This window comes from Balaenoptera borealis (assembly GCF_965194805.1).
Source record: "Balaenoptera borealis genome assembly, chromosome: 11".
NCBI lineage: Eukaryota > Metazoa > Chordata > Mammalia > Artiodactyla > Balaenopteridae > Balaenoptera > Balaenoptera borealis.
In genome coordinates, this window is record NC_138868.1 from 44,604,963 (window position 1) to 44,620,579 (window position 15,617).

The 15,617-nt window shown below is 50.0% G+C and overlaps 1 protein-coding gene across 13 annotated transcripts in view; it reads right to left on the reverse strand.

Annotated features, from left to right (window-relative positions):
• The window catches only part of MICAL2 (microtubule associated monooxygenase, calponin and LIM domain containing 2), a 222,047-nt gene that overhangs the window by 183,792 nt on the left and 22,638 nt on the right, over positions 1–15,617 (reverse strand). For 11 of the 13 annotated variants that reach the window (XR_014231383.1, XM_082341338.1, XM_082341347.1 and 8 more), the window contains exon 2: positions 11,253–11,323. The gene's annotated coding sequence lies outside the window, so the exon portion shown is untranslated. Of the gene's footprint in view, positions 1–11,252; positions 11,324–11,443; positions 11,605–15,617 lie in introns of those variants that run through there. The other 2 variants (XM_082341341.1, XM_082341342.1) reach the window with 2 other exon arrangements.

Consider the following 15,617-nt stretch of genomic DNA (forward strand, 5'->3'; position numbering starts at 1 on the left):
CCTGTATTCAACTGCCAGTTACACTCTTCCCCTGACCGTCTTGCAGAGACCTCACAGGTGGTCAGTTTACCTTCCGCCTTCACCTCCCTGGCATCCCCAGCCTCAGTGAACAGCACCATCTGTACCCAGACTCTCACGCCAAACCCCTGGGGTCACCTTCTCTGCCCCCTTTCCCTCACCTCGAGGAGCCAGCCAGTCACCGAGCACTGCCTCCGCAACAGCCCCAGTCACTGCCTCCCGTCCGGCCTCCCCTCTCACTTAACTCTCAAAACCTCCGCATAAATGCCCTTCCTGCTTGCCCCCTCCGGTCCACCAGCCTCTCTCTCGAGCTGCTGCCAGAGAGATCTCTCCACCAGACATGCACACTTGGTCAGGTTCTGTTCCTGTTTCAAATCCTTCAGCAGCTCCCTGAGCATCTTCAGGGTGAGAGCCAAACATCTCAGCAGAGCAAGACAAAAACCACCTTCCTGATTCGCCCCTTGCCTGCTCTCCAGCCTGCCACCTCACCATTTCCCTGACCCCAAGTCTAGACCTACTGAGCCATCTGCATCTGTAGCTCCCTAACAAACTGGACTCTTCCAGGCCTCCCTCCCTGTGCCTTTGCTTATGCTGGTCCCTCCATCAAGAAGGCCCATCCAGACTCCGTTTACTTGGTAAAAACCCAGTCGGCTTTAGGACTGAAACATTAAAGGCAGCAGAGTGTCAGGGGTCCCAGTGTGGGCTCTGGAGTCAGGCAGACTTGTTACAAACCTGACCCACCACTTACTAGGTGTGTGAGCCTAGATGAGTCACCTAACTTCTTTGAACCTCAGTTTCCTCATCCATAAAATGGAGATAATAACAGTCCTGATCCCACTGGGTTACATGAGGATGAAACTCAGTGACGCCAGGCTAGGCAGTATCCTTGGCTGCAACTGTTCTTTGAAGTCTTACCTTGGTCTCCCCACACCCCCTTCTCCCACACTGTACTCCGTGGAGGTTCCAGTGATGGTTGCATACAGACTATCGCATGAACTACTTTTGGGTCTGCCTGCCTCACTGGACCGTGAGCTCTCTGATGCCAGATGTTGCATATCCAGGGCCTGGCACCTGTGCCTCTGGCAATGGCAGATGTTCAATAACCACTGCTTGTTGGTAAAATCCAATCAAGAGCAGCCACAAAATTTAGGCTGTGTGGTGGCGTGAACTGTGACCGCCCTTTCTCTCTGACCACCACCAGAATTACCACGGGAACCTCCTAACTAGTCTCCAGTTCACGTCTTCCCCTCCCCGTCTTGTCTGCACCACCCCACCCCGTTCATAAAGCCCTCAGGGCTCCCTAAGCACCACTGTGTAAGTCCCAACTCCCATGATGGGCTCGTCAGCCCCCTCCATGCAGCCCCCATTTCCTTGTTAGGCTCAATTCCCAAAGGTCTTAGGGCTCCCCTGTGGCTGCATCAGACAGACTGGCCCATTTAATGCTCCACATCTGGTCTCTGCTTTCCTCCTCCCATCCCTGCTCAAATCTTACCCAAGCTCTGAAGCAAAGTCAGGCCCTGGAGTACTAATTGAAGACCTACTATGTGCTGGCATCACAGTCTATTCAGGGAATCAATTTTAAATAATTACAGGTAAGAGCTACAATAGAGGTGGGTACCAAGACGTGTGGACACAGAGATGGGAGACGGAGTGACCCACAGCCTGGAGAGAGGCTCACAGAAGAAGCGGCGCCAGAGCTGGATCTTAAGGGATGAGCTGGAGTTTTCAGGCACAAAAGCTTCCCCATCCCGTACTGACCCTTCTTTCACATGCATTCTTCTTACTCTCAGAGTCTGTGCCAGAGGTCACCAAACCTGGTTCTACACCACATGATTCACTAGGAAGTATCCAAAAATACAGCTTCCTGGGCCTACTCCCACACAGAATCTCTGCAGCCTGAGGTCCAAGGGGGAAACTGCTAGGCACTCTGGATACCAGGGGAACAAGCTCTGTCTCCCCAGCTTCTGAGAAATTAGCATCTAGTAATTCCTAGAGACAGACAGTTATAACACACATGGGGTCATATGAGACACAGAACCGGCCATTTGGCACTTCATTTAGCCTTGAACCCAACACAGTTTTGTGCATTATGCTTGTCTGGACAATATAATGTATAAACTTCTTAAGGAAAAGGCCAGTGTCTTTTGTTTCTTTTCTACTTCCCAGAATATTCAGCTCAGTTCTAAGTATGCAGTTGGCATTCAATCAATATTTAATCAAATAATTCAACTTCTTGTATTATGTCCCTTTGGACTAATTCACCCATTAACGAATTATCTACTGATTTTTATCTTTGTAATTTTGGTGCCAGTGTGGTGTCTGCTCCTAGTAGGTAATAAGTACATGTTTGTTGAATGAATGAACATTTACCAGTAAAAATTTATTTCAGGAGGAATGGAACAGCTCTCACTGTACCACCTTTAGAGTTCACTTAAAAGACTTCCGACATTTTTCATTTGAATTATAGACCTTTAATTTCAGGATTAACTTCCTGATATGCAATTATACATGCTTTGTTGTTTATATTATCATTAATGTTATTAGCAACGTAAATAATACCTCCCTGGATCTCGGAGGTCAGCTGGCCTCTGTGCAGGTGTGCCCGGGGCAGGGGAAGGGGAGATGTTTGCCTGTTTCTTCCAGTGAGGTGTCCACCCAGCCGGCAGTTCAGCTGGCCACACCCATTACCCCAGTCTCCACACAACGGCCTGTCAACTGCATTCAACCTTTACGAGCAGGTGTGTGCACATGCACAGGCAGGTGAGCCCTGCCTGAGTCAGAAAAGCCTAATGGGCTGTTCGAAACCTACTGACATGTCAACACACTTGGGAAGCTGGGATCTGTGATTTAAATGTGAAAAGCCCTGTGCTGCAGAAAAGCAGTCTGACAAAACAAGGATGCGCATGGGGAGGCTCTTGGGAGACATGTCCAAGCACGGGATTGCTCAGCCAAGCGGGGACGGGCTGGGCAAGCTGGGGTAGCCAGCAGGATGGACTCTACCTTGCTTTCGCTGGGGCCCACATTCCCATGCTTTGTTGCTGTTACTGTTCTTTGTTTGTATGTTAGGCTTGTTTTAAGCCTTGAAAATAGGACTCATAGTCTTGAGTGGGGGAATTTCTGGATGTGGATGAAAGTTCTTCTGGCCCTCCCTCCAGGCCCAAACCAGGAGATAGGAGATTCTGTAATTCCCTTTGTGCCCAGGACCAGAGGGATCTTTCCTGGAGTGCGTGCTGGATCGTGGACAGCACTCGGGCAACTCAGCCTGAGAGATATGCAGTCCTTTTTGCCTCTGCTGGAAAACGGAAGGGTTTACTTGTTGGTAATGTATTTGTTCCTATATTCATCCCACAGATACCAATTACCTTGTGCCGGGCAATGTGCTAAGTGAACACAGCTTAATGGCTCTCAGATGCAGCCTCTGGGGGGTGAGCAGGCCAGAGACTGACAGGGCGAGACAGCCCTGAGCAATGCTGTCTTCCCTTCACTGGACCCGCCCAAGGGGCTCTGTGCCCACATCAAATGTGCCGTTACCAGTGGGCCGGTTCAGGTGCCTGAGCAGAAGGGAGAGAGAAAGACTGTTTGGGCCACATCCTTACTATGCAGAGGAACTGAAGTCTCCTATGAACTATTTTCACAAAAGCTCTTTAAAACCATGCAAGGTTTCAGACAGTAAATACAGAAAGGCCTCTCTGATTAGGGCAGAACCAGTCCCTAAAATACACTCAGCTGCTGACCCCACTTCTGAGGAGATGATTAGCTTGACAGGTTGTGCTTTGTTGTTGGTAACGGCCGTGAGGCTGACCTGGAGGGTGATGTGAGCCTGTGTGAGGGGGGCCGCAGAGCTCTGAGGGGAGGGACACCCGGCTCTCCAGGTGACACTCAAAGCCCACGTTCCTGTGAGCTCAGAGATGCTGAGACAAGCACTCCAGGACCAGCGACTGCCTTGGCCATTCCTCACCCGATGGGTCAAAACGCCCCTCCCTGACCCACACCCCGACAGAGAGCAGCCCCAGGGAGGACCACAGAAGATGTGACCGAGCCGGGGAATTTTCTGTCAAGGTTCGGGAGACAGTCTCCTGCCATCCCGATGTAAGACATTTGGGTTGGCTGAATGAAGGCGCTGGACTCTTCTCTAGGTGTTTGGGCTTATGTTCTGAAAAACGCATCCACTAAAGCAGCCACCATCCCAGAAAGGATTTTCTCTTTCCGTGTAAAGAAACGAAACCCAGGGGGCCGCAAAAGATGGACTGTGATACGAGAGCAGGAAGACCTGGACTCCAGATCGCTCTCCGGGTTTTTGCTCCCCTCCCCTCCATGAAGGGTACGTCAGGCTCAAAGTTCTGCTTCCAGAATAGGTTTCCTGGGGCAGACCTCAGCAAGGAGCTCATTAGAGAGGAGAGAGGCACGAGTTCCGGAAGGGCTCTCTCTCTTCCCCAAGACCCTTCCCACTCTAAAGGGCTGGGATTTTTAAAAGATTCTGGCTCACCCTCAGGGCAAATGACCCACTTCCTAGATACTTCTGCCTTGTAAATATTGTCCTTAAAAACAGCAATATATTCTCGTTGATCTTTAAGTAGCCTTCTCACTCCCCACCCCCAGCCGCTACAGAATTATTGTGTGGCTTTGTCTGGAATGCAAAACAATCCCTGGAGAGACAGGCTGCACATGAACTCACAAGGGTGTCTGCTATCAGCTTATTTGGCAAGAGGAATCTGAGACATTTTAAATATGAACTGTCAGTGTGGCCCACCCCACCCCGATGCCCTAGCGCCATCAATAAACACCTCCACTGGTTCGTGAGACACAAAATGTAGAAAATGGACACAAACTGTCTGAACGCAAGTCCCACAAACATTTCTACAGGGAAAGGTACTTCAGACGCCTGGAGAATTCATATCTGGAGAATCTCTGCTGGTCTGATGTTTCTTTCAACGACTCTCACATAATTAGCAAGTGTTTTACAAAGCCCTTAACGGTCTGGTCCCAAACCCCTCCTCCCCCAGCTTATCTCCCAACTGAAAGTTCCACTCCTTCTACGTCAGCTGAGAAAATATGCCCATGACTCCTCCTCACTTCCAAGTACCGAATCAAGCCTTCATACCGCCACATCTTTCACTTGGAAAACTCTCTGCCTCCTTCTCTGCCTGGCAATCCCCTACTTACCCCTCAATAGCCAAGTCCCAGAGCACATGCTTGGTGCCAGTTTCCCTGTGCGTTGCTCTCTTCTCAGTGCTTTCAGAGCACTTGGTGTGTGACTCATTATGACACTGCTTAGAGCAGTGGCTGTGACTCTATACACATCTGTCCTGCCACCAGGTCAGGCCATGAACTCCTGGGAATAAAGGAACCAGGTCTTACTCACCTTTGCATCCCCAAAACCAAGCCCAAAGCCTGGCACTCAGAAGTCCCATCATAAATGCTGGATGCCTCAATCAATGCCCGGCCCACTTGGCCCAGCTCTCCCTTCTCCATGCAAAGAGAGGCCGTGTGATATGCGGAGCGAGGAAAGGCTTTAAGACCAGACCCCCTGCGTCTGAGCCCTGGCCCCTGTGGGACGTGGGCTAGTTATTTAACCTGTATCTGCCTGTTTTCTCCTCGATACAACAAAGAGCCATGCTCACCTCTCAGAGGGCCGCAGTGAGGAAAAACAAGGTAAAATATGTAAACCCAGCGCCTGCTCAATGGAAAGAGCTCACGATACATTTCCTTGAGCTCAGCAGGAAGTGCTGAGCCAAATGGAGCCCTCTAGAAAGAAGTGAATGGCTTCTGTTCTGGTTTACGTGCCAGCAACACAGCGATGGGGCGGACAGCCTCTAACCCAAAGCGCCCCCTCTCAGAGCAAGGGATGGAGCAGGCTGCACTTGATTCATGCCCTCAGCTCCAGAGTCTCAGAAAGAGGCATGATTAGCAACAAAGCTGATTTCTACCTGAATGATAAACCCACGAGAGTCCACTATTGCTGAGGCTGGGCCGTCATATCCTTCATTTCCTGTCTTGCATTAATCTTTCACCCCAAGCCACACCATAAAACAGAATACTGCTGACCCAACAGTGTTAAATCCCTGAGTACAAGTCAAACAGCCCACATGTGAGAGAAGCCTCAACCTCGAGGTGATGTCACACCCAGGTTTTATTAGGCCTCGATAAACAAGGAGGTTATTGTGGGCCCTGATAACACCTTGGACAATCAAGCCCAGGGTCAAGGAGAGGAGTGGAAAGGGCAGTGGCTGAACCCACGAGAGGAGGCAACATGGCACTGGGGAAATAGCCACTTTGTATCAGGTTTGTGATTCCGAGGCTGGGAATCAGGAGACCTGGCTTGCATCTCGGTTCCACCTCTAGCTTGCTTTATGGGTCTGGTTAAGTCACATCTCTGGGCTTTGGTTTCTTTACCCATAAAATTGGAGAGATAGATCAGATGACCTGTAGGTTCTTTCCAGCTTTCACGCCCAAAGATCATCAGTCTTAGAGACAGATCCACCCTCCTCAACCCTTGCCCTTTGTGTGTTAGTTGTTTGTCTGAGACATCTCTTAGCTCCCCCTTAGCAGCTTTCCACCAACACCACAACCATTATTGCTCCAGAGTGTCTGGTCACCCCTGACCACAGAGCCTGGCCAGGGAAGAAGATGATAAACTTGGGGCCATGTGTTTAAGAACGTATCTAGTATCCTTTGGTCAAACAACTGGACAGAGTCCAGGCACCTCGGGACATGAAGATCTTGGATATCCCAACAACCCCTAATAACCTGGGCTGGTTTCTTTCCACTCACGGGTTAATCCCACTCCCCTCCTAGACCAACCTGTACCTCCTAGGTCCCCAATGCACTTTCAAATCATTAGACATTTTTTTCCAGGCTGCTTGGCAGGAGACTAGGGCAGCAACAGGCAGTTTTTATCTGCACTCTGGCATCTCTCGGGGTGGGGCAGGGGAGAGGCAACACTACAAAGTCCAGGAGAAAATGCCTACAGAAGCAAGCAGAGGAGGTGGCGACCTGGAGGAGAAGACGGTGCTGATCACGAGGACAGGCAGAGTGGGCACTGGGAGTCCAGGAGGCTCCTTTAAGATGCCACATCCCTCTGTGCCTCCCTCACTTCCTTAATAAGAAATCTGAGGGCAGGTGAAGTTCTGCAACTGGCCCATGGCCATGCCGATGAGCTGTGAACAACCAACACCAGATCGTGGGTCTTTTGACCTCAGCCCACTCTTTTTTCCACTCTACTCTGCTGAACTCGAGATCTAATTAGGTTGCTCTAACGAGGCCAGCTGGATCCCCTGCAGACTCTGAGCAACATGACCCAAGTGTCACTCAGGCAAAAAGCAGGCCCAGCAGATATTTTGATAACTGCCTCCCTAGCCCCATGCACTCCTTCCCAACCTGACATGGTCCTCTGCTCTTTCTCCAGCCCTTGCCACAAAATCTTAAGGAGTTCAGAGGGGGAGTGAGAAAAGGAGACGTGGGCCTTCCTGTCCCTACAGAACCCTAAATACCTAAGATAACCCACAAAGATCTCTCTCCTTTGGTCTAGGGGAGATTGATGGGGATGAGTGGCGGGAGGGAATCGAATCAAGCTGCTGGAAGTCTGACCTGATGAGGCCAAGAGTATTCCCCGTGAGCAATTAGATGGGTCATCTGAAGGTGTATGATGACAAACAACAGGCTCTGTCTCCGCCCAGGGACCTTTCAAGACCAGTGTTGGTCAGATCATCTCAGCATCAGGAGGAGTTAAAGACTCAAGGAATTAATTATTCAGTGTGCGTGACCCAGTTCCCGGAGGTGAGGTTGGGTGAAAAGAGACCTCACTAGTTCCTTATCGTGGAAAGAAATTCAAATACTTCACAGGGCAGTGTTCCGTTTGCTGCCAAAGAGGATCCATTTATGGGTAAGAGTGACCCCACACCCCGCCCCCCAAAAAAAGGAAAAAAATAGCCAAAGTTCACTCATTCAACAAATATTTATTGAGTTCCTCTTATGTCCTTGGCCCCTCAGAAATTTGCATATGGGTGAAGCTTAGTAGGGTATAAGGATGAGGGAATTTATAAACAGGAGGCCTGGGCTGTGGCCCAGCTCAGCCCATAGACAGCTACATTAACCCTGGGCAGGTCACAGCCTAAGTCAAATTCTTCATCTGTGAAATGGGAGTAAATGAACATTTACTTATTATGAAGATGAACTGATCTTTTTTATTTTATTTTATTTTTTTCCATGAAGAAGTTTTAATTCATTTATTTTACCAATTTTCTATGAGATGACTTTTCTTAAGTTCCATGAGCTATTTTATAGTAATGACATTAGCCATTTATCTGTCATATTTGCTGTATTTTTTTTTTCTAATTGGTTGTCCCGTTTTTCCCTTTGTTTTTCAATTTTTATGTAAACAAATGTTTTTCCCTTAGTAGTGTTTCTCTCATTAATTTTAAATTGTAACACTTTTCTTCCACCATCTCCACTTTCTTCTGTCTTTTCCTGCCTTCATACTAGAACATGTAAGGTTTACTTCAGTGTGGGATGTATAAACTTCCTAATTGGATAAGTTAATTCAATCATCCAGCAAACAGTTACAGACCACATATGTTGCAGGTGACAGACATACACACCAAAAGAGAGAAACAGGTAAACAAGTGTTTTCAGAGTAGAAAGCATCCTGGTTGCATAAAGAATAGACACCTAGCCCAGACTGAGGTGAATTAGTGAAGACTAATGAACTGATCTTGATGAAATGTAGAGTGTAATGTAAGCCAAAGGTGTAAACAATAATGATGTGCTACTGCACACTTTCCCTGCAGAAGTTTATAGCCTGGTCGTGTTTTGGAAAACAACTCAAGGTCAAGGTACCTATTTGGCAAACATCACATTCTCTGTAATTTGGGCAAAGTGTATGTTTCAACCTGCCAGTGGAGACGGAGCCTGCAGTCGGTACCAGGCTCCCAGTCTGTGTGTCCAGGAAGTTGCAAGAAGGGGCAGGGTGAAACTGGAAAGAGCAGGACCAACCTGGGCCTGTATCACATCTGGACGGAATGAGTGTTTCAGGAGAGCCCTAAGATTGAGATGGGGGAAAAGACCAACTGGAAGGGTGGTCAATCAGAAATAAAACAAAATTCATTTGAGCACAATAGAGGTGAGCCGGCCAGAAATGCACACACCTCCCTCCCCATACACATTTCAGACAATGATGGAACTGTCTATCGTTCAACCCTCCTCTATGCACACACTCCACTTTCTGTGTTTCTCCAGGAAACGGGAGGGATTCTCAGGCCACAGCAGGCTGGCTGATCAGGACCTCTTTGGCCAGACACTAAGAACCAGAACCACTAAAGCAGCTTTCCCCTAGGTCCTGCCAACCCCTTCTCACGCTGCTGCTCAGGATCTCAACACGGACTCCTCATCCTCCCCAGCCCCCTCCACCGTGGATCCTCAGTGCCCACGAGGCCAGCCTCTGAATCCCCAGCCATGCCTGCCGGCTGCCCTTCCTCTAGGGCCTGTACCCTGCCCCAGCCTCACCCTCCCCTCCTTCCCCCCCTCCACTGGGCTCTGCAGCCCCCAGACACCAGCCACCCCTGGTCTCACACCTCCAGGGAAGCTCCTGAGGCAGGGTCAGTTTTATTCATGTCTACCTTCCCTGTGACTCAGGGCATTCTGTAAGTTCTTCACCCTCCTGTAAATGCAGACAGATGGTCCCCAAATGTTCTCTGATGGCTGTATACAGAAGGGAGGCGGAGGAGGAGAGAAGGGGCGTGGAAAGAAAGTTAGACTGGAAATCTAGGACCTGCCTTCCAAATCTCCGCTGGACAGCAGTGGGTCATGCAACCTTGAGAAAATAATCCTCAGGCCAGGCCTCAGTTTCCCTATCAGGTAATGAGGGGTTTGCTCTAAATAACCTTTTGGGTTCTAATTTTAAAATTTGGTTATAGAAACCAGACTAGCCTGGTTCACAGGAGATGTGGGTCTTGGACCTTAACAGCCCATAGTCTGAGAGCTCAGACCTCAGCCTCCATGTCTATAAAACAAATGGGGATGACTTGACTACCCCTCCCCAGGTACGAGGCCCCCACGAGACAGAAGACAGGACTTCGTGAGCCATAAAGCCCTGAAGAAACCTCAGGGCCTGAACTCCTTGAGCCAACAAACATTGTTGCTCCCCTGCCATGGGAGGAGCCTGGCGCTGCCCGGCTCAGACAGGAAGGTTGGAAGACGGGTCCTTGCCTTCCAGGCTTCTACAGCTGGTGGGGGAGACGGACGAGTGGACAAAACTCGACTCAGCCAGTGACACACCTGAGATCTGAACAAAGCGCTAGGGGAGTGGAGAGGAGGAGGTCCCAACTTTGCTGGGAGAGTGAGGGAAGCTTCTCAGAGGGAACACGTGTCCTGGATGTGGAGATCTGTTCCGGGAGTTGTGGGACTGGAGCTCCCCAGTGGAGCTGGGAGGAAAGGAGAGGAAATTTTCAACTCTTGGACAAATGGTCTGGAAAGTCACTGGAGGGGCCCTTGAAGGCCAGTGGGAGAGTGACAGGCAGACGTGTCTTTGAGGAAGGTCTCTGGCAGCATTGAAGAGGACAGAGCAAGGGGACAGAGTAGGGCCAGGAGAGCAGTGGGAAGGCTCTTACATAGTTCATGAAAGTGATGATGCCAAACAAGTCATTGATTTTTCACTTACACGGAGTCTTCCAGACCCTACGCCTCCATGCACCTGCTGAATTTACGGAAAGATACGAACAGGTTTGCTCTCCTGACAATGGAACCCAAGCAGAGGAAGATGCTGTGATCATATTTGCAACTCTTGGACAAATGGTCTACCATGCTTGGAAGTCACTCCCTGCAGAAGCTACCCAGCCAGATTCCTGTCTTGGCACAGACCTGGGCCAGCAGGAGACGGAAACAGCATCAGAGCTGGGAGTGGAGTCAGGACAGCTGAGCTGCTGGTCTTACTTAGGGGAAGAGGGACAGAGATTCCACTCAAAGCCCACTGAGTCACACAGGTCTTTCATGTCCCCAAACACATCTCAGTCTCAATCCCTGCCACACTCCCTTCTCTGACAGCGTGGGAGGGCTGTGCGGCCTTGGAGGTGGTAGGCAAAGACAGAGGGCTTTCACCAGCCATTGTTTCTTCATAGGGGTCACATTCACTTGGGCTCGAAGGAAGAGTGCAAGCACCCCTATTCTTTCCAAAGCCTGAAGCCAGCTCCGCAGGAGCGACTCAGTGGCAGAAAAGAGATCCACCACTGTGACTTACTTACTTGATTCTTAGGCATCACGATGACTGAAGTCAGCTCCTCCCAGGACAAGCCATGCACAGGTTGCCATATTCCTTTAAAAACAAGAGCCCAACAAGGAATGTCAAGTAGATTATCTTACATTACTGCCTCCTCTCTTCTCCCCACCAAGAGGTTCCACATGCTGTGCACTTTGTCCCGTAGTAACACTTTACCCAACAAGAGGAAATGGACAGAGAATGTCTCTTCGTGCTCCAAGTTCTTCATGTGAAGAAAGGAATTATGAGACGGTTAAACACATTCCTTTGTCTGCCACTGGCTGGGTACCCTAAGGCTTATTACACCTCTACACAAAGGCTTGCAGAGAAAGTAAGATGGATCTGGAAAAGAACGCTTCATTAGTTGCTTCAGTAAAAATAAAAAATGCCAGAATTTCTAAGCTTAGGACATGAGGGAAGTAAAATCAAGCTGGTGTAAAAACTTGGTAACAAGTCACCAATGTAAAATTTGTCATATTTCCAAGGTGGAAAGGTCCAAAATGCTGAATAAACTAGGAAGTCATAAGCGTGGACTATCTGATCATGGCTGAGTTTCCTAAACAAATTATGATTTTGGCTTCCAATGACCACCTTAGTGATTTGGTTACATCCCACTTCTTCTGCAGAAAATGCTTCTACACCTGTTTGGAAAAATGGAGCCTGGAGTTACAAAAATTCTAAGGATTTACTTTCACAATCCCAATTTTCTAAAAGGTGGCCTCAAAAGGACAAAACTTAAGACATGTAAGAAAAAAAAAAAAAAAGAAAAAGACATGTAAGATTTGAGACCGCCAAGAGGCAATCGCCATACTCTGGACATACGCTCACTTTGCTCGGCAAGGTGGTAGGGCTACTTGCCCACAGAAACACGTACATATTCTCTCTAGTACACAGAAGGCTGCATTTAGAGCCTAAGAGTTGGGACTCACTGTTCAGAATCCTCAGACTATTAATGGGAGAAAAGCAACTATTTACTGAGCACTGGCCATGCACGGAACAAGCACTGTTAGCGACCAGACATGCTTTGTCTCAGTGGCTCCTCACAGACAGGAATAGGGGCTTAGAGGGCAGAAGGCACTTGTCAAGGCCCCAGGGAGTGGCAGGACTCAAGCCCGGGCCTGGCTGACCCAGTGCTCACAGTCTCTCCCACCACGCTGAGGTGAGAGGTGTCCCAGCACCGCTGCGATGGGCCCGCACGCCCCACGGCAGCCACCTGAGCGGAAGCTGCATCATCCTCATCCCCATCCCCATCATCATTATCAAGCCACACCTCGCCAGCCCGTGGCAGCTGACCAGCAGGCTGGCCTGCCTCGGCCACATTCTATCAGCCTGAGCTACAGGCTCTGTGCTGCTGCCTTGAGCCAGAAGTCAGAGACTCAGGAGGTCTCCACCCATCTGCCCCCCTGCTTTTCAAGGGACGTTTCTGGGTGCAGTGGGTGGGGGAGCTGGACATCCTGGTGCAGAATTCCGCTATCAGTCTAGCCGGGTATGAGAACCAGGGGCCGCCCCTGCTCCCGAGATGTCAGGAACGGAAGCCCCTACCAACCCTGGGATGTTACTGAGACCAACAGCAGGGAACGGGGGCTCTCTGAGGTTCTGCCTGGGCTGTCGCATAGTTGGATGGAGGTGGGCATTTCGGGACCAGTCTACAAGGGCTAACCACCAGTCAGATGCCCACATAGGCCTGGGCACACGTTGCGATCCAGCCACTCCAAGGGCCAACTTGTACCCTCCATCTGACCAACAGCCAAACATGCTTCAAGCTCCCTTTAACTCCACTAAACCAGAAGGTCCTAAGGCCAAGCACCCTCCTTCCCCTCGAGGGGCCTCAGTTTCCTCAACTGCAAAATGAGGAGCTTGAACTAATTGGTGATATCCTCACCAAGGACCCCTTCTAACTGCCCCCATCCACAGGCCCTGACTTTTAGAGACACCTACGAAGCTAGCCTATTGTTAAAAGGAGGGGGAGAGATTAACCCGCATGCAGGCATCACGACAGGTGGTTAGCATGGGCTATCTGAGATAATCCTCCCAGCAACCCAGTGAGGCAGGTAGTACAGCCACGTCACAGAGGGCAGAACTGAGGCACGGCCCAGCCTCAATCCATACTGACCACAGCAGCCTGGAACTCACGGCGGAGCTGGCCGGAGCCCATGCCCACGCTTGCTCCCTGACATGTTGCCCTTTGTGGTCAATCGGAACAAGGAAACAATCTTTGCTTTCAGATTTGCCATCATGCCAATCCCAAGCAAAGACGTATGAGGTCTCCAGGTCCCTGTGGGCCTGACTTAGGTGGTGCAGGAAAGGTTTCCTGTGAGCTTGAGTGACCTCATGGATCCCGAGGGATGTGAGAGGAACTCTGGGGACCTTCCTACTTCCATAGAGTCAGAGACTCACTGAGGAACCCCAAGCACTTGGAACAGGGTCTGGCACCCGCTAGGCACTCCATCAGTATTTGCTGAATGGTGGAATGAAGAAATCCAGAGCTTAGATGCACTGAGGGCTTGTTCAAGAACCGTTAGGCATGAGTTAGTGTGAGACACACCAAAACCAGCTCAGAACCACAAAGCCAGCCCCTCAGCAGTGTGCGCCAAGCAGAGCTCTCCACGCCCAGCCCTCGGCACAGAGGATGAAGGCTCAGATGCTGAGCCAGGACCTCTCTTCATCCCAATTGCCAGGGGAGCACCTGAGAGAGCAAGAGGAATGTCTGAATACAAAGGCCACCCAGCAAAGTGGTCACCAGCTCAGGCCCGAGAATCAGGCAAACCTGGGTTCCTGTCTCGGCTCTGTCACTTTAAATTAGTCAGGTGGCCCCAGGCAAGTCACATAACCTCTGTGAGCCTGTTTCTTATCTAAAAATGGGGATAATGTTAGTCCACAGGCCTGTTCTGAAGATGAAATGAGATAATGCTGTAAAGGACAGCCCGGTGTTTAGAGTAAGTGCTCAGAGATGGCATCTGCTGTATCGTCTGCATCAGAGTGGGTGGTTAGGTGCACACTGGGAGTAATCTGCTTGGGTTCAATCCCTGCTCTCCTACTAGCTAGCTATGTGACCTTAGGCAAATTGCTTAAACTGTCTGTGCCACAGCTTCCTGGTGTATAAAATAGGATTGATTGTAAAGATTAAATGAGGCCTGTAAGTAAAGAGCTTAGAATAATTTTTACTTCAAAGTAAGCACTCAATAAAAATTCATCTCCAGAGGACTTCCCTGGTGGCACAGTGGTTAAGAATCCACCTGCCAATGCAGGGGACATGGGTTCGAGCCTGGTCCGGGAAGATCCCACATGCCACGGAGCAACTGAGCCCGTGCACCACAACTACTGAGCCTGCGCTCTAGAGCCCGCGAGCCACAACTACTGAGCCCGCGTGCCTAGAGTCCACGCTCCGCAACAAGAGAAGCCACAGCAATGAGAAGCCCGCGCACTGCAACAAAGAGTAGCCCCTGCTCACCGCAACCAGAGAAAGCCCACGTGCAGCAAGAAAGACCCAATGCAGCCAAAAAATAAATAAAATTCCATTTTTTAAAATTAAAAATATTCACCTTCTGCTTAATTATTAACATTACTAGCATCCTTCTCCCTTTGTTCCAATATCAGATTCCACCCCATCCCTCACTCACCAGCCTAAAAGGCAGGCATGGGACTCAAGATAGGTTCATCAGAGTATCCTTCCTCCTCGGCCACATTCTTAGGTACAAAGGGTGGGCATGTGCTCCAAGCTGGTCCAAGTTCCAATCAGAAAACCCCTGGGGAAGGCCTGATCCTCCTGGGTCAGGTACAGGGCTGTGTGGGGTCAGCTGGGAGCTGCCTGTATCCATGGACTAGGTAGGGGATGCTGGTCCAGGGATGCTGGAGGTCACCTTTCTGGGTGTTCTCTTTCTGGGGCTGGATTCTGCAGTGCCTCCTTTGAGTCTGTACCTCCCCTAGAACCTTCCAAGGTATCCCATTTTTGCTTAAGCTCATTCAAGTTGGGTTCCTATCACTTGAAACCCAAAGAGTCCCCACTAACAGCAGCAGTCAACAATTGGCTGCTTTATCATCACTAAATCCCGCCCAGGAAGAAAAGCCCACTGCACACTCTCAGTGAGACCCAGGAAGCCAGGGAAAAGCAAACACGGGCAGCAGGGCGTCTCCACAAACTGAGGTGAGAGGAGCCGCCCATAGCCCTTGAACCAATGCCCTTCCTGGGAGAGGAAGATGCTGGAACGAAAAAAAGTACATAGCCCAGTCCTGCGGGCCTGGGCTGGGAACCCAGCCTCAGATATGGGCCCCCCTGGCCATGAGCAATAGGAAAAGGCAAGGAGAGAAAGAAGAAGACAGTTGATTTCCACTGCTTCACGGTGATACAGGA